Source organism: Macaca nemestrina, chromosome 4 (assembly GCF_043159975.1).
Source record: "Macaca nemestrina isolate mMacNem1 chromosome 4, mMacNem.hap1, whole genome shotgun sequence".
Lineage (NCBI taxonomy): Eukaryota > Metazoa > Chordata > Mammalia > Primates > Cercopithecidae > Macaca > Macaca nemestrina.
Genome location: NC_092128.1, coordinates 26,349,463 through 26,368,439, shown reverse-complemented (window position 1 = coordinate 26,368,439; position 18,977 = coordinate 26,349,463). Strand labels below are relative to the sequence as shown.

General features: G+C 45.6%; 1 long non-coding RNA gene across 3 annotated transcripts in view; it reads right to left on the bottom strand.

The window, feature by feature from the left end:
- LOC105471362 (uncharacterized) overlaps positions 1-16,303 on the bottom strand; it is a 70,349-nt gene extending 54,046 nt beyond the window's left edge. The window contains exons 1-3 of one of the 3 annotated variants that reach the window (XR_011621969.1): positions 14,109-16,303; positions 9,973-10,155; positions 1,821-2,805 (exon numbers count right to left, since the gene is read on the bottom strand). This is a non-coding gene — a long non-coding RNA (uncharacterized lncRNA). Of the gene's footprint in view, positions 1-1,820; positions 2,806-9,972; positions 10,156-12,771 lie in introns of those variants that run through there. The other 2 variants (XR_011621968.1, XR_011621967.1) reach the window with 2 other exon arrangements.
- Positions 16,304-18,977: the final 2,674 nt, after the last annotated feature.

Sequence of the window (18,977 nt, the reverse complement as noted above, 5' to 3'; positions counted from 1 at the left end):
CTCTTACTGGGCAGGACATCCCAAGGGCCTAGGGGTCACCTCCCAGTTGCAGAAGGCAAAGACCAGACCTCTCTAGGGGTAAGCTTAGTTTCTTCACTACACTTGGCCTCTATGGTGTACCAGAGGTGCAGCTCAACTCTGCAGCACCCTACAGCCACCCACCACATTCCTAACTCTGACTGGTCCTTTTGAAAGTGCAAGCTTCTTGTCTCAGGACCAGGAGAGGGACCTGGGGTGACTCCATGCTTGTCTTCCCCATGGCTGGCATCTAATGAGATGGCAGGACCACCGGGGGTACTGTGGCTTGTCCCTCTGCCTTCACCACTGTTACACTTACTTATGCAGAGATTCACCCCAATTCTGGGGTTAGCCCAGAATCCCATCTGCTTCCATGCAAGAGCCGATCTGTTCCTTTCTGTGTATTGCAACCCTAGTTCAACAGACAGTGGCATCTTCCCTTATTTAAAAATGCCTTTTCTTCCAACTGCCTGGCTTACACTGTTTGTTATGTCACAAGAGGTAACTAACAATTGACCAAATTTACAAAATCTACACATTTCTGACACTCAAATTCCTCTTTGGCCCACATGTCATGGCAAGGGCCAAGGACTCATGCTGGCAGGAACATTGGTGGCCAGTTCCTCTGCCCTTTACAATATGCAGGGTGGGGGTGAGGGAAATTAGTTCTACCCTCATATTTCTCTCTCTTTTTCTTTTTTTTTTAGAAATGGGGTCATGCTATGTTGTCCAGGCTCACCTCAAATTCCTAGGCTCAACTGATCCTCCCACCTCAGCCTACCGAGCAGCTGGGACTATAGGCATAAGTCATTGTGCCCGGCCTCATCCTTACATCCTGTCTGATTTCTTTTATGGAGGAGAAAAGTGGAGAGAGATCAATGAGCCTTTGCTGCCACATCCCAAGGTGAAGATGAGGGGTGAAGCCACCTACGTTTTACAAATGAAGACCCCAGAGTTCCTTGGCTGCTCAAGCCTTGCGTCTACTTTCCCATATCCTAGGAGGGTCACAGCTGCAGGGAGCAGGGCTTCAGGCACAGGGGCTAGGGCTGGTGACTGAGGCAGACGTGGCAAGAGATGGTGCACAGGACACAGGGGTGAGGAGTGGCAGGGATCCTGCCCAATAGGCCTTGGTGCAGGGGTGAGTAAGAAGGTATAGGCACAGCAACCTGCCCCGCACAGGGCAGACACTGGGAACTACCCACAAGGCGTGAGGACTCTTCCAGACCCAGCTGACCATCTGCCCAGGTCCTCTAGCAAATTGCCTTTCTCCATGAGGAACAGGGCACATGGCCAAGGTACCTTCCCAGCTCCCTTCCCTCCATCTCCCCTCTCGCTAACACAGGACCTGTCCCAAGCCTCGCCCTCCCAGGGTCCTGGTAGGGAAGTAGCAAATTCACTTTGTAGAAGGAACTAAGGAGTTACAAATAATAACATTGCCAGATGGCATTTGCTCTTTAACAAGGCTCCAAGACCTGATCTCGAAAGAGACCAGTGGCAGAATAGATGCTTCTGCTTTCATAGGGAGTTACCTGGTGCCAACCCTGCCCACAGAAGCAAAGAGACTCCAAGGAATTGGCCAGCCCAACAGCTTTATGCCATCTGAACCCTGCAAGAGTCACAGAGATGTAAAAGAAGCTGAAGAGATTCCATAAATTACCTGGGGTGAGGGGCGCCATGCTCCAGACGTTGCAGAGTCTGGTTCTAGGAGCCAGGAGAGGCCCATTGCTCTGCCTCACCTCTGCCTTACCTTGCCTCAGCCATGTCTCCCAGCAGCAAAAGGACCCTTCTGCCCTCTGCTCCTATAGAACCTGCCTGAGCAGGCCCAGACCCTGTGTCCTCCAGCCCAGCATTACCCTGGGAAGTTTGATGGGGGAGGCAGGGACTTCATCTTTTTCATCTCCAAGTGCCACAGTGCCCTGTGGATAACAATGGCATCCACAGTGCTTAGTGGACAAGAATGGCATTGCCAGCACCCTACAGCTGCACCAGCCCTGGTTCTGATCCCAGGCTGCAAAAAAAAAAGAGGCAAGCAGGCCACTGACACTCACTTACTTCCCAAGGATTAGGTCGGTCTCACCTCCACCGTCTTCCAGACCCTGGGAGAGGCCAGGTACAGACCCCCAGAGATACAGTGTAAAGCCTGCCAATCTGCCAACACCAGATGTTCCAGATGAAAATCTCATCTTCCCAAATGCTGAAGGGGTCCAGTGGATCAGGGACACTTGTCCCCAGGGTGTCCTGGCAGCTGAACTCAGCACTTTCTCTCCCACCTGTTAGCCATGAGGGCAGACACACCTAGTATCCAAGGGCCAGGAGACACAGCACAGGAGTGGAATGCACTTGACACAGATGATTACCTTTCAAATGCTCCTTCTTCATCATCGGAACAAAGACTAGCCCAGTGGCCCAGACTTCCCTTCCCACTTCCTTTATTTAGGGGGCCATGAACCCAGTCCTTCTTCTCAGTCCTGGCTCTGGGTTCAGGAACCAAGGCTAGACCTGCTTGTAGCTAATATGTGCCATGTCGGTTTTCTTCCCACCTTTGTCACTTATTGTCTGTGACCTTGAGCCCTTTAAACTCTCCTCTGCCAATTACTCCTCTCTGAAATGGGAGTAAACTAGCCAGAGAAGTCCTATGGAGGAGTGAGGTGACACGTGCCAAGAAGAGACAGGAACACCTGGAGATGCAGCAAACACTATTTTTATTTCATACCTGAAAGCAACAGTCTCTCTATGGAGTCGGCTGTGTTGGCTTTTCCGCCCATAATGTTTGTGGTCGGATCATGTCTGTATTTAAACCAAACACAATATTTAAGCCACCAGAAATAAGAAAACAAAGAGGAGAAAATTCCATCACATAGGTTTTTTTTTTTTACTTCAGTCTATCCATCCAGATGGTGATAATTAGTGGGCTCGCCTGTCTGCACCTGTCATTGTTTATGTACACATTCTACCTATAGGAATGTGCAGGGAACTTTCTAGATGCAGGAAGAGTGATGCTGTGGGATCAGATACAGCCTACAGTTCTAGGATTCACCCTTGGTTCTTTGGTGGAGACAAGAACAGTCTTGGTGCTAGAGGGATCAGGCCAGCAAAGATTGGCACTGCCAGCCAAGGGACTTATTTCCCTGCCTCCAACAGTTTTGCCGTCACTAAAGCTGCTCCACATGCTGAACTTAAATGCCTGCTTATAGCAAAAGCAGTCACTTTTGTTTCTTAAAAATCCCTGCCTTAGTTCATTTTGTGTTGCTATTTAAAAACAAAACAAAACAAAAACAAACAAACAAAAAAACCCTGCCACTGGATAATTTATAAAGAAAAGAGGTTTATTTAGCTCATGGTTCTGCAGGCTGAGAAGTTCCAGGGCATGGCCCTGGCTTCTGGTGAGGGCTTTCCTGCTGCATTATAACACAGGGCAAAAGGTCATAGGGGAAGTGAATATGTGCAGAGAGGGGGAATGCTGAGGGATCTCCAGGCTTTATAATAACCCACTCTGATGGGCCGTGCAGGTGAGCAACAGCTCTCATGCCCCGGCAGGGAGTGTCCTGGTGCAGTTGGCCTCCCAGTGCAAATGGGAGTGGGTTCCAGAGCGGGCTGGGGAGGGGCTGGGCACTGCAGAGATGGCACTTCTCTGCTCCTCACCAGGAGGTCCATGGGCCAGGCTGTGATGCGCCCAGTTGGAGAGGTGTGGGAATTCTGGGGCACTAAGCCTAAGTCAAGTTGATAAAACACAATATTAGCAAGGTTACAATTTTGGGGTCTGTTCCTATACTAACCAACTCCTTTAAATCACTTGTCGAGAGCATTTATATTTAAGCACTTTCGTAAGTAATGTTTATTCTTCACAACCTTGGGAGGCAGATCTTATCCCTGGTTTATAGGTAGGGAAACGGCCTCAGCTGTGAGTAACCAAACTCGCCGAGTTAATGGGAACCCCTGCATTCCAGGCCACGTCCAGCATTCTATTTCACCCTAGATTTGCTTCCCAGAGATCAGTACCAGCCACAGGCTGCTCTCCACTCAGCCCCACACCATACATGGTACCATGCCTCTGCTATTGGCTTTGGGATGTGAAATGAACCATATGGTGGCTCAACATAAAAATGGGTTTCCCAAATGGAATTCCAAGGAACCCTAACTCCTAGAAAGATGCTAAACACTTCTTTCTTTTTGTTTTCATATAGGATTGTTGCATAGTCGTGTTTGGGTAATGCCACAGTCTTGCCTTCTTAGGCAATTATATTAGCAATTAAAGGCTCTGAGAAGTTTTGCAATGAAGATGCTGTTATACATTTGCTTAATTCAGCATTTGACAACAAAACTGATTTTCCTAGCAACATTTTGGTCCAGAGAGAAGGTGATGCAAGATGTAGAAATGACGGAGAGTATGGTGAACACTTGTTCACTATGCCAGAAATAAAAGACCACTGAAGTGAAATTGATTAAAACTACGATCGTTGTCAAATAACCACATTTAACTTCTCTCTTAAAACTTGTCACTTAAGATGCTCTATTAACTAAATCTCTTTAAAGTATTAAATCATGTCATTGTTCATATGTAAATGTATTTCCCCTTGTAGGATTAGTAGATAAAACACCAATTTTTATTTCTATTTAATCTCATATTCTGTGTTCCCCAAATTTACAAATATATATCATTTATAAGCTAATACAAAACAAATAATTTAAAATAATCTGCCATCCCCCAGTTTAGATGTAATAAAAGAGTAGGCAGAGGAGAATGGGGAGAACGGAGGAGATAGACTGTGAGAAACCTCACTGCGTGGTCTACCATGTGTAGCTATAACCTGCAATGCAAGGGTTCTTTTGTTTGCTTGTTTTTGAGATGGAGTCTCGCTCTGTCACCCAGGCTGGAGTGCAATGGCGCGATCTCGCCTCACTGCAACCTCCACCTCCCGGGTTCAAGCAATTCTCCTGCCTCAGCCTCCTGAGTAGCTGGGATTATAGGCACGTGCCACCAGGCTCGGGGAATTTCGTACTTAAAGAAGAGATGGGGTTTCACCATGTTGGTCAGGCTGGTCTCAAACTCCTGAGCTCAGGCAAGCCACCCACCTCTGCCTCCCGAAGTGCTGGGATTACAGGCGTGAGCCACCATGCCCGTCTGCAACGCAAGGTTTTTAAAACTATGGGCTACAGAGCGGTTGTGTAGGTGTGGAAGGGCTGGTTTTAAATAAGCAGATTTCTGGGCCAGAGACGTGTCAAGACTGAGGCCCCAGGTCTGACCTCTGTATGTCCCTGTATGGACTGAAGACCCAGGGAGGAGGACAGAGACCAGGGAGATCAGAGAGGAGATGTGACAAAGAGCAGAACCCATCTTTAGAAACTCGGGTTCACAAGGGGGTATAGGGAGAAGACTGCAATGTGATTGGACACTCTCTGTAACACCTCCAGAGTACACAGGGATTGGCAGGAAACAGAGAGAACATGGCGGTAGTGGTCATGGGAACTCATGTGTATACCCTTACCATGCGCACCGTTCATCGAGCTTTGTGATCAACTCATTTAATCCACACAACAACCCTAGGAGGGGCCTTCTATCATCCCCCTTTTATAGATGGGGAAACTGAGGCAGGGTAAGTTTTATGAATTACTCAACTTCACAGAGCTAGTAAGAGGCTGAGCTAGATGTGAACCCAGCATCTGGCTCTCCTGACAGATCTAAAGGGTTACAGGGGAGCAGGCCCCAGAGGCCCTGCCAATGGAGGAAGAGAAAGGTACGGCTATCCGCACAGGAATAGGAACCGGCTGTGGACACCCAGTGCGGAATCAAGGGCAATCAGCTTTGCCTGGAAAATGATGTCATGGGAATCAGACTGGGGGCTGGGGCTGGGGAAGCAGAAGGGTCCAGTTTGAATCTCTCATGTTATCCAAGCAGATGAGGCTTGGTGGTGGCCAGTTAATTCCCAAGGGCACACAGCTGGCTTGTGACTCAGCAGGGCTGAAGCCCTAGTGTCCTGGGTCCTCGTTCAGCTCTAGGAGGGTTGGGGCAGATTCGTGATGATGGCAGCAACTGGAGTCTGGGGGGTCACATCAGAAATCCACTGCCCAGGGGCTGGCAGACTCGCTTAGCCCATCTGGGTTCACAGCAAGGTGCTGGGACTGAAAGGCCTATGTGAGTTGGAGCAACAAGGAGAAAATATCCCTTCTCCCACCTTATGTTCCTCCCTCCCCAACCCAGTGAGGCTCTTGCAGACCCTTACATTGGTTCCTTCAAAGTGAAAGCCTTGAAGCCTGATAAGCCAAAATGCAAATACATCACTTGGCTTGGATAACCTACAGCTGATTTAGAGGACTTGCTCAGATAATCAGTGAGGATTGGTGGGGGGGCCTCCCTGAAGAACTGGAGCACAGTGGATGCCCACGGCATGAGGGCCACCTGGGCAAGAGGGAGACACAGGGGCACCAGGAGGAAGCCGGGGCCGGAAAGGAAGACAGACACCCAGGGAGCCCCCATTTGCCCCCGACACACGCATGAGCGCCCCTTGGGCAGTCCTGGTGGAGAAGAGCATGGCTGCGTACAGGTGCCATGGTCTGGTTGTCTTGCCTGACACTGAAAGGAGGAGGAGGAGCATTACAGGTCCAGTGTCTGCCTGTACCTATCTCTTCTACCTCTGCTTTGCTCCTTGAAAATCCTTGTCTATTCCACACTCTCTTCCACACCTGCCATCTTCTTCCTCTACTGGCTTCTCTCTCCCAACACGGCTCCCCCACACTCTCCATCCTCTCCTTGCTGCCTCCACCCTCCTCGCTGGAAGAGGGAGGCCAGCAGAGTTGGGGCTGTTGAGAATGTGCAGCCAGGGGACTGTGGGGGCAGTGCCACGAGTACCCTAAATGCTGTGGGCATGCAGGTGACACGCCCAGAACGGCACCCGGGATGCAGGCTGTCTTCCAGGCAGTGTTCTGCCGAGGACAAGGACACAGAGGCTCAACTTAACCTTCAATATTTTTTAAAAGGCCAGAGTGCCCCCCAGTGTAATGGTGTCCCCAGTTTACTACCCGGGAGAGGAGTGGGCAGCTGCAAAAGGGATGCTGCCAGTTCAGATCCAAAGCTGGTCCCTCTGTGGCTTAGTTCTTAGTTTCACACACATCTCTTGCAAAATGACATCTCAGGTACCACGTCATCTGCCCTCAGGTGCTCTGGGAGGTGCACATGGGCCAGGGCACCAGATGCAACCTGACAGCGCATTCTATTAGTAGAAAGGGGTCTGAGTTATTTTTGTGATTTCAAGAAGATTACACACACACAAAAATAAAGTTAGACTCCTCCCTCACTTTATATACAAAAATCAACATAAAATAAATCACAGGCTAAATGTAAAAGCTAAAAGTATAAAACTCTTAGAAGAAAATATAGGCATAAATCTTCATGACCTTGATTTCTTAGATGGGATACCAAAACCAGGAACAAAATGGAAAGATAGATACATTGGAATTCAGAAAACTTAAAACTTTTGTGCTGCAAATGATACCATCAAGAAAGCAAAAAGACAACGCACAACATGGGAGAAAATGTTTGCAAATCATTAGCTCTGATAAGGGATTTGTTTCCAGAATCTAGAAAGAATGCTTATGACAACAATACAAAGATAAACATCCAATTTTTTTTTTTTTTTTTTTCTGAGACTGAGTCTCGCTCCGTCGCCCAGGCTGGAGTGCAGTGGTGCGATCTCAGCTCACTGCAGCCTCTGCCTCCCGGGTTCAAGTGATTGTCCTGCCTCAGCCTCTGGAGTAGCTGGGATTACAGGTGCGTGCCACCATGCCTGACTAATTTTTGTATTTTTACGGGAGATAGAGTTTTACCATGTTAGCCAGGCTGGTCTCAAACTCCTGACCTCAAGTGATCCACCCACCTCAGCCTCCCAAAATGCCTGGCTAACAATCCAATTTTTCAAATGGGCAAGGGATCTGAATAGATATTTCTCCCAGGAAGATATACAAATGGCTAATAAGCATGTAAAAAGATGCTTAACTTCATTAGTCATCATGGAAATGTAAACCAAAATTGCAATGTAATACCACTTCACACCAGCTAGGATAGCTAAGATCAGAAAGAAGGTCAGTAAGTACTGAGAAGAATGTGGAGAAATTAGAATCCTCCATAATGCCAGTGGCAATGTGAAATGCTATAGCCGCTTTAAAAAACAGTTTGGGACCGGGTGCAGTGGTGCACACCTGTAATCCCAACACTTTGGGAGGCCGAGGTGGGAGGATGGCTTGGGCGTAGGAGTTCAAGACCATCCAGGGCAACATAGTGAGACCCTGTCTCTTTTTTAATAAAAATAAATACATAAGAAAAACAGTTTGGCAGTTTCTCAAAATTTTAAGCACAGGTACCATGTGACCCAGGAATTCTACTCCTAAGTATGTACCCAAGAGAAATGAAAACTAAGGTTCACCCAAAAACATGTACACAAATGTTCACAGCAGTATTATTCATAATAGCCAAAAAGTGGAAGCTATCTGGATGACCAACAGCAACAGGTGACATATTCACACAATGCAGTATTATTTGAAATAAAAAGGAACGAAGACTGATACATGCTACCACCTGGATAAACCTTGAAAACACCATGCTAAGTGTACGAAGCCAATCACAGAGAAACCACATATCCTATGATTCCATTTCTACGAAATGTACAGAACAGGCAAATCTCTAGAGACAGAAAGGAGATCCGTGGTTGCCAAAGAATGAGGACTACGGGTAAAATGGAGCCTGACTAATGGCCGTAGGGTTTCTTTTGGGGTGATGAAAATGTTCTAAAATTAGATTGTGGTGAAGGTTGAACGACCCTGTGAATATCCTACAAGACATTGAAATGCACACTTGAGAGAGCTGGACTGCATGGGATGAGAATTATATTTTAATAAAGCTGTTTTGTTTTCGAAAAAAAATCATGAAATTGATATAACCTCATTTTAAACACTGGACAGTCCAGCTTAAATGCAAATTGTGCTTTTGTCTGAAACCCCTCAGCTTTGAAATACTGTGGGTCTCATATTGACTGCAAGTTGATTCGTGGAACTATTAGTGGATGCTTTTCACTCAAACATTTGAAGATTTTTTTTTTTAACCTTCTGTCAAGCCTTGTGTTAACATCAGTGAAATAAAGTCAGAGAGAAATGCATTAAGGGGCCACTGTGATCCCACCTGGGTGGGAGAGCAAGACCCTGTCCCAGAACGAGAGAGAACTGCATTAAGATACAGGTGGTGGCCAGGCACGGCGGCTCACGCCTGTGATCCCAGCACTTTGGAAGGCGGAGGCGGGCGGATCACCTGAGGTCAGGAGTTCGAGACCAGCCTGGCCAACATGGTGAAACCCCGTTTCTACTAAAAATACAAAAATTAGCCAGGTGTGGTGGCAGGCACCTGTAATCCCAGCTACTCAGGAGGCTGAGGCAGCAGAATTGCTTGAACCTGGGAGGCGGAGGCTGCAATGAGCCAAGAACTCCAGCCCGAGGGGGACAGAGCAAGACTCCATCTCAAAAAACAAACAAACAAACAAAAACAAAAGACACAGTGGCAAGCTATATCATGACAAAAACCTAAGGCCTAATGAAGACATAAAGGGTAGAAAAATTCTTAGCTGAGTGGGCGCCTCTGGGCTGAGCAAGAAGCCAGGACACACGGCCCCTCGCCTCCCCGACAGGAGCCGGGACACACGGCCCCTCGCCTCCCCGACAGGAGCCATGACACACGGCCCCTCGCCTCCCCGACAGGAGCCATGATACACGGCCCCTCGCCTACCCGACAGGAGCCGGGACACACGGCCTCTAGCCTACCGGACAGGAGCCATGACACATGGCCTCTCGCCTCCCCGACAGGAGCAGGGGGGTGTGATGGTGCCTCTGATCCCCTAGCTCAGGCCTGGAGAGCTGCTCCTCACAAGAAGAAGGGCCAGGACACCTGGAGATCCAGGGAGATCCTCTCCTTACCTTCAGCTGATGCTGCGGCCTCCCAACCTGCTTCTCAAGAGCGCCGACATTCTCTTCTAGAGCAGGCGCCGCCTCCCTCTCAGCAGAGGCCTACAGCTCTTGCTCTGGGTGCAGCTCCCTCAGGGCTCACAGCAGCTCAGATCTCTCTCCTGCCGCAATGGAGAGCATCTTCCTCTTCCAGCCCTGCTAATGAGCAGGGAGAAGCGGGGTAAACAGTGAGCGATGAAATTCACAGATGATACTAATTTGGGAGGTGCCAGAAACACCAGCTCTAAGAGAGAATGCAAACAATCTGTGGAGGGAGAGGTTAGAAGCCCAGGCAAGAGCCAGCCACACGAGGTGGGTTGGAAACCCATGCATGTTCCTGAATGCCACTGGCAGAGGAAAGAGTTGAGGCCAGTTTCTTCAGGCCTAGGAGGCACAAGGGTGGACTTCAGATTGCAGCGATAATCTCCCGCAAATGAGACGGGGCTGTGCCGCGGGAAAGGCCATGCAATCTGGAGCATGTTGCCAGCCGGGAAAGCCTGGCATGCCAACTGTTCTAGCAAACATCTTGGTCCTACCATGATGGGAGCAAAAGTCTTCTTTTTCAAAGTTATTTCTACATTTGCTGGCATTTTCCTGGGTGGCATTTTATAGAACTTATTTATTATGAATAAGACTTTTATAGTCCTTATTCATCTTTGAATAAGGACTGATGTGAGGCTGTACTCAGAGTGCCTACTCCAGGTTGGTCTAGAATGATCCTGGGTCAGTGAGTAGGGCACAGCACAGATGGCCAGCATCAACAGGTCCCCTAATACAGAGAAAGGCTGAACAGGGCTGGACACTCCCAGGGGGACAGGAGGAGTGGGCAGGAGCAGAAAGGCTGGTCCTGACGGGTGGGGTGGGGAGGTCGGAAGCAACACAGATACTGGCTGGTGAGCTGCAGCAGGAGGAGGGGTGCCCCCTCCATATGCACAAGTTGAAGCTCTCACCCCACAATGGGATGATATTTAGAGATGGGGACTGTGAGAGGTAATCAGGGTTACATAAGGTCATTGTAGCCTCATGGTGGCTTATTGGCGTCATAAGAAGAGGAGGAGAAGGAGCTGTTTCTCTGCATGTGAGGACACGGGGGAAAACCAGGCGTCTGCAAGCCCAGAAGGGCGCCCTCACCAGGAACCAAATTGGCTGCAGTTCCAGCCTCCAGAACTGTGAGAAATAAATGTCTGTTGTTTCAGTCACTCCGTGCATGGTACTTCGTTACAGCATCCCAGACTAATACACCAGGGGTCCACAGTCGGAGGCAGATGGCAGATGGAGCCACTCATATTGCAGGGGACTCGGAACATTCACTTGCAACTGCTGAAAAAACCCTATGCCTCTCATGCACACAACAAATATTTAAGAACCAACTAACCTCCAGACACTGACGACACTGCACAGAGCCCGAGGCAGAGCCTTGCTCTCACGGGGCTTATATTCTAAGGACTTCACCATATGACTAGTAGTTGAATAAAGGCATTTGTGTGTGGCCTTGGGCTAACATACTTCAAATTCAATGTTTTCCTAAGACTTAAATTGATATCAGGACAGACTGTAGAATGTTGACTCCTTCATGCCACTTGGATAAAAGCTTACTAGGTGCCAGACGTGGTACAAAGAACTTCAAATTTTTAAGTCTTATTACATCAGCCCCTTGGGGTGATCTTCTTATCCCCATTTTACAGATTATGAAACAGACTTGAAGAGGTTTGAGTAACTTTACACAGTTTACACAGCTTTCAGGTTAACAGAGTAAGAATTCAAAATAAGTTCTTTTTTTTTTTTTTTTTTTTTTTTTTTTGAGATGAGTTTTGCTCCTGTTGTCCAGGCTGGAGTACAATGGTGTGACCTCAGCTCAGTGCAACCTCCGCCTCCCGCGTTCAAGCAATTCTCCCACCTCAGTCTCCCAAGTAGCTTGGATTACAGACACCCACCACCACGTCCAGGTAATTTTTTGTATTTTTAGTAGAGATGGAGTTTCACCATGTTGGCCAGGCTGTTCTCGAACTCATAACTTCAGGTGATATGCTCCCCTCTGCCTCCAAACTGCTGGGATTACAGGCGTGAGCCCTGCACCCAGCCTCAAAATAAATCCTGTTCAAACATCACAGGTACCCCAAAAATATGTACAATTGTGTATCAATTATGTGTACAGTTAGTATGTATCAATAATTATTATGTATAAGTACATAAATAAGAGAATGGTCTTTCTGACTCTCAGACTCTGCTGTAACCATGGATTCTTGTACGGTTTTAGGTAACACTCAGCATTCTTCCTGAAACATAAATACCTCTATTGGTTGAGAGTCACTATTCTGAAGTCAAGAACTTCCCTCTGGGTGCTTGGTTGGTGAACTTGAGTATGAACTTAAGCTGTTCTTGAGCATGAACTTGGCGAACTTGAGCTGTTCACTCCCAGGCCTCACTCCAGGTCATATCTGTAGGTCTCAGGTGATGCCAGGGAAACTCCCCAGGTGCTACGTGAGGTTTTTGTTAGATGCATAGAAGTAACATTTATTATTATCCTACATAGCAATTGTTTTGGCCTATACTGTTAATTTTTAACAAGTTAATAGAGTTTCCAATTCTTGTAAATTCAGAAAGCAAAAATGGTTTAATCACATTTCTTTTTAAAAACATCTTTATTGAAATATGATTCACATATTATAAAATTCAACCATTTAAAGTGCACAAATACCAACCTGGGCAACATGGTAAGATTCCATCTCTACAAAAAAAATATTAAAATTAGCTGGGTGGGGTGGCACACACCTGTAGTCCAGGCTACTCAGGAGGCTGAGGCAGGTGGATAGATTAAACCCGGCAAGTTGAGGCTGCAGTGAGCCGTGATCATGCCACTGTACTCCACCCTGGGCAACAAAGCAAGACTTGTCTCAATTAAAAAAAAAATGCACAAATTGATGGTTTTTAGTATGTTCAGAGTTGTGCAATTAATCACCACAATCTAATTTTAGAACATTTTCTTTACACAAAAAAGAAAACCTTTAACAGTCACTCCTCATTTCTCTTAACCCCTAGCCAACCACTCATTCTCTTTCTATTTCTGTGGATTTGCCTGTTCTGGTCATTTCATATAAATGGAACTATACAATACGTGGTCTTTCTGTGAGTGGCTTTTCACTTAGCATAATGTTTTTGAGGCTCACCCATGTTGTAGCATGCATCAGACCTCCATTCCTTTTTGTTAAATAATATTTGATTGCATGGATATACCACATTTTGTTTATTCATTCATTAGTTGATGGAGATTTGGATTGTTTCCACTTGTCAGCTGTCATGAATAATGCTACTGTCAACATTTGTGTACAATTTTTGTATAAAACTATGTTTTCATTTCTCCTGGGTATACTCCTAGATGTAGAATTGCTGGGTCATATGGTAACTCCATGTTCAACCTTTTAAGGAACTGCCAGGCTGTAGCGTCATTTCACATTCCTACCAGCAATGTATGAGAGTTCTAACTTTCCCATGTCTTCACCAGCACTTGTTATTGCTCTTTTTTTAAAAAAAATCATAGCCCTCTTAGTGGTTGTGAATTGGTGTTTCATTGAAGTTTTAGTTCATATTTCCCTAATGATTAGTGATGTTGGACATCTTTTCATGTGCTTATTGGCCATTTGTATATTTTCTTCGGAGAAATGTCTATTCAGATCCTTTCCCATTCCCATGTGATTCTGATATGCCTGGCTGAGGACTTCTTCATTCAACACTGTTCTATTCCATGACTAGAAATTAGAAGCTTAACCTTGACCAGGCATTTGATGAGAAAGGGATTCCAGTAAGAGATTATGAAGACATCGCTAAAAACCCATGTCCCTGCTAGCCCGAAGTTGGCTCCCTAATGATGGAAAGAGAACAGGAGTGAGAGAGGGAGAGCACCTCTGTTGAATGCAGATGTATCAGTTAGGAGGTTTCAGCTAACAATAACAGCAAACCCAATCCAACATAATAGAAAGAAAAAATGTATTGCCTCTTGTAATAAGAAGTCTAATGGTAGAACAGTTTTAACTGATTAATTCAGCAGCTCAACAATACAAAAAAACAAAAAACAAACAAAAAAACCCATAGATTCTTCCCATCTCCCATACCTTAGTTTCTGTCCTCAGACGTGTCACTCCATGTTCACAAAGTGTCTACCAAAGCTCCGGGTCTTGTACACTCACATATCAAAGGCCATCAGGGGAACAGAACCTGGCATCACTCGTGTGGCCGTTTAACTTTCCCAGAAGCACACAGCAGACTTCCTTCACACCTCATTGGCCAGAATCATGTCACATGCCCACTCCTGAGCCAATCACTGGCAAGGGAAGTTGAATTACTATGATTGGCTTAAGTTAACCAGGATTTATCCCTGGGTCTGGGAAGGGATCTCCTTTACCCTGAAAGACTTGTCCATCTGCTACTTGGACAAACTGAAGGTCTGTCACTAAGGAAGATATTCACACTTGGAAAAGCCACAGCGAACATTATTTACTACTGTCTAGGGCAAGATATTATGGAAAAAAGAACTGGAAGAGACTTGACCCTTTTATACCACCCTCTGCAGATTTATAGTGATCTTCCTGAAGGATATTACAGACTGCCTATAACCTTTAAAGTGCCTAGTAGTTCTCACTTTAAGGACAATACTTATGTGGCTTTAAACTGTCTATAAAACCAAGAATTGACCCAAGTTCTCCTGGCTCTAAAAGGCTGTCTGGGCCAAATGGATGGTATTCGAGGGCTGGAAAGATCAGGTGGGTGAGTGAGGGAGTCCATGAACCTTAGACTTTAAGCCCAGATGACACAAACATGTGGTGGATGAGTGGGGTGTCATAAAGCCAATAGCTAAAGGAGTCAGTGGGGAGAGTTGAGGGATAGGCAGGAGAATTATAAATAAATAGCTGTTTTGGGCAACTTGAAATTATGGTTGAATCCAGCAAGGGGCACTGCATGGTGCCTCACACGTGTAATCCCAGCGCTTTGGGAGGTTGAGGCAGCAGAGTTGCTAGAGGCCAGGAGTTTGAAGCTGCAGTGAGCTATGATCGCACCATGCATTCCAGCCTGGGTGACAAAGCAAGACTCTGTCTCTTAAAAAAATGTCCATAGCTAGGTGTGGTGGCAGGCACCTGTAATCTCAGCTACTCAGGAGGCTGAAACAGGAGAATCGCTTAAACCTGGGAGGTGGAGGTTGCAGTGAGCCGAAATCTTGCCACTGCACTCTAGCCTGGGCGAGAGAGCAAGACTCTGTCTCAAAAATACAAAACAAAACAAAACAAAAAATGTTCAGGAGAGAATGTGTAGAGTTCTCAAAGTTTGATTTTCTCTTTTCTGCAGTTGTTTATTTTTAATCTACTAGCAACAGGAAGAGGATGCTCAGCAAAGGCAGGCTCAAAGGCTGAGCTGGTGACGTTGCGCGGAGCCCCACCCATCTGCTCTGTATCTGCATTCATGAGCAGCTCCAGCTCCAAAGCCAATGTACAAGTGACAAATCTCCACTGAACAGGGCCTGAAAGTTCCAGACCCACAGTCACTTTCCTTCCAAAATCTTTTTGCCTCAGAAGACCTTGGAAACCCAGCAACCACATGGACTTAGGAGATTTATTTAGAATGGCTGGGCTCTGTGCCCTGCACCCTGGTGGCCCACCTGGGGCCTGCTGAGTGGTTGCACCTGGGACCTTCCGGAGACAGAAGCAGCGCACGCGCGCACAGCCCGGCTGTGACTCCCCCTCTACCACTTCCTGGGTGGCAGGTCGAGCGGGGGAACACCACGGAGTTAGGCAGATGTCTTGGAGCGCAGGGAAAGCAAAAGAGGAAGTGGGGAATTTGCCTGACAGACCCCAGTGAGCAAAATTAGCATCAGCCACAGGCAGGAGGTTCTCCAGTTATTTTTCCTCTGCTCAAAATCTCAGTAACTTTGCACAGACAAGGTATTTTGTGCTACTGCACCCAGTACATGAGAGAAAGCTGATGAAAATAATGGGGCTTTTATTCCTTCATTCAGCTCAACATTTATTGCAGGCTTGTCCTGTACAAATGCACTGTACTAGACACTGTGGGGATGGGGGGAACTTGAAGGTGTATAACAAGGGTTGACCCAAAGATCTATTATCGAGGTGGGGCTTGGATAGAGAGGAGCTCATGCAGCAGTTAAGAGCCAGACTTCTGGGGAGGGCCGATTGGGTTGTTTACGCACTGTATGACCCTTAGCAGGTTATTTAATCCCTCCAAGCCTCAGTTTTCTTACCTGCAAAATGGGAATAATAAAAATACCTAATTTGTAGGATTATTGCAATAAGAGATTTTTCTTTTTTTTTTTTGAGATGGAGTCTCACTCTGTCACCTAGGCTGGAGTGCAGTAGTGCAATCTTGGCTCACTGCAACCTCCATTTCCCGGGTTGAAGCAATTCTCCCACCTCAGTCTCCCGAGTAGTTGGGATTACAGGTGCACACCACCATGCCTGGCTAATTTTTGTATTTTTAGTAGAGACAGGGTTTTGCCATGTTGGCCAGGCTGATCTCGAACTCTTGACCTCAGGTGATCCACCTGCCTCGGCCTCCCAAAGTGCTGGGATTACAGGTGTGAGCCACCATGCCCAGATGGCAACAGGAGATATTGAAATGTTTAATACAGTGCCTGGCGCAGAATACCCCTCAACAAATGTCAGTTCCTGGTAGGTATTATCAAGGGAGTGGAAATGACTTTGTCATAGGAATAACCCTAAACCTGTTTGAATTTATTTTGAATCCTTTTTATTCTGAAGTATAAAACAGTAAAGTACAGAAAACAAATGTACAGATAACATAAATGAAATATACCCATTTACCACTCAGGCAAAGAGACAGAATAGTAGCAGGACCCTAGAAGTCCCATTAGTGTCCCCTTCCAATCAGGACGCCCTCCAACCCCAAGAAAGGTAACTGCCATCCGTATACGGTAACACTTCCTTACTTCTCATAACTTTTACTACATAAGCATCCATCTCTAAAAACTATCCTTTTTCTGCCTTAAAAACGTATATGAATGCAATTACGCAATATTCGTTCTTTAGTATTTGACTTCTTTGGCTCAACACTGTAAGAATCATCTGTGTTTTTACGTGTAGCCATAACTCAGTCATCCATATGATTGCATCATAGTCCAGATGCCTCAGTATATTTAATCAGTTTTACTATGATGCACACTTGGTTGTTTCTACTCTGTAGCTAGTATGAATAATGCTACCGAACACTAAGTATGTACCTAGAAATGGTATTGCTGAGTCATAAGTTATGTATAGATTTGGCTTTCATAGAAAATGTCAAATCATTTTCCAAATGGGCTGTACCAATTTGTAATCTTACCAGCAATGTATTAGAAGCGAGTTGCTTCATATTCTTGACAATGCCCAGTATTTTCCATCTTTCACATTTTTGCCACGTTGGAGGATAAATGGTAGCATCTCGTTGTGAATTTAATTTGCATTCCCTAATTAGCAGTTCCATGGAGTACATTTCATATGCTTATTGGTCATTTATTTGCGTTTTTTTGTGTGAAGTGCTTATTTCAGTCTCTTGCCCTTTCTTCTATTCAGCTGTCTTTTTCTTACTGATTTATAGGCCTTTTTTATATATTCTGGATATGACCTTTTGTTGGCTGTTTCACAAATATCTTCCTCTTAAGGCTTGCCTTTTCATTCTCTTCATAATGTCCTGATGAACAAAAATTCTCAGTTTTAAAGGAATACAATTTATCAGCCTTTTCCCTTACGGGTAGTGTTTTTTGTATGCTGTTTAAGAAATAGTTCCTTACACTAAGGTCATGGAGCTATTCTTCTGTACTATATTCTAGAAGCTTTGGTGTTTACTCATTTAAATGATACTCCAGTTGAGATTGACTTTCAAGTATGGAGTAAGAGAGGGTCTAGTTTTCCTCTTTTTCCACGGGGATATCCAACTGAGCTGGCACCATTTTTTTTTAAAGACCATTCTTTCCCCTCTGACCTGAAGCACAAACTTCATCATAAATCAACCAACCACATATGCATAGATCAGTTTCTGAACTGTCTATTCTGTCCCATCCATCAATTCCATATCATTTCACTCTCTTAATTGTGGTAACTTTATAATGATTCTAGTAGAGCAAGTCTTCCCTTCTAGCTCTTTAAGAATGTCATAGCTATTCAATTCATTTTTAAAAATAAATTTCTTTTACCTTTGCTGCTTTTTAAAACATGTAATTCTTTTTTATTTTGAAATGCTTTTAAACTTACGGAAAAGTTTCAAGAATAGTACCAACTTTTCTTCCTGAACCATTTGAGAGTGAATTGCCAAAATGATACCCCATCAGCCCTAAATACCCCTGAAAAGAGCAATCTCCTCTGTAACAACCATACAATCCTCAAAATAAGCAAATAAATAACATTGCTATATTACTATCATCGAATCTACAGACACTGTTCACGTTCTGGCAATTGTCCCAGTGATGTCTTTGATAGCAAAAGGATCCAGTCCGGGATCACGTAGAGCATTTCATTGTGTCTCTTTAGTTTTCTTCAATTTGGACCAGTTCTTTGAGAGTTTTTCCCTTGACTTTCATGATTTTGACACTTCAGAAGGTACAGGCCAGCTATTTTGTAGACTGGGCCTCCCTCGGGCGTGTCTGATGTTTTCCTCATGATTAGATTTACGCTGGTCCCCTTTCTTGAACTATGCTTTTGGTGGGATGGTCTCAGAAGCGCTGCTGCTGTGTTCTCACTGCATCCTATCACATTTTGATGTGGCCCATTCCTGGTCATGTTAATGTCGATCACTTGATTTAGGTGGTGTCTGTCAGGTTTCTTCTTTGTAAGAATTTACTCTATTTAGTTTTGTAGTTTGTAAGTTGGAAGGGAATTTAACATGTAAATATCCATCCTGTTTCTCAGAAGAGTAAGTACCCCCCTAGTTTTAACATCCAATTGATGTTTCTTGGCTGAACTATTACTATGATGGTTGTC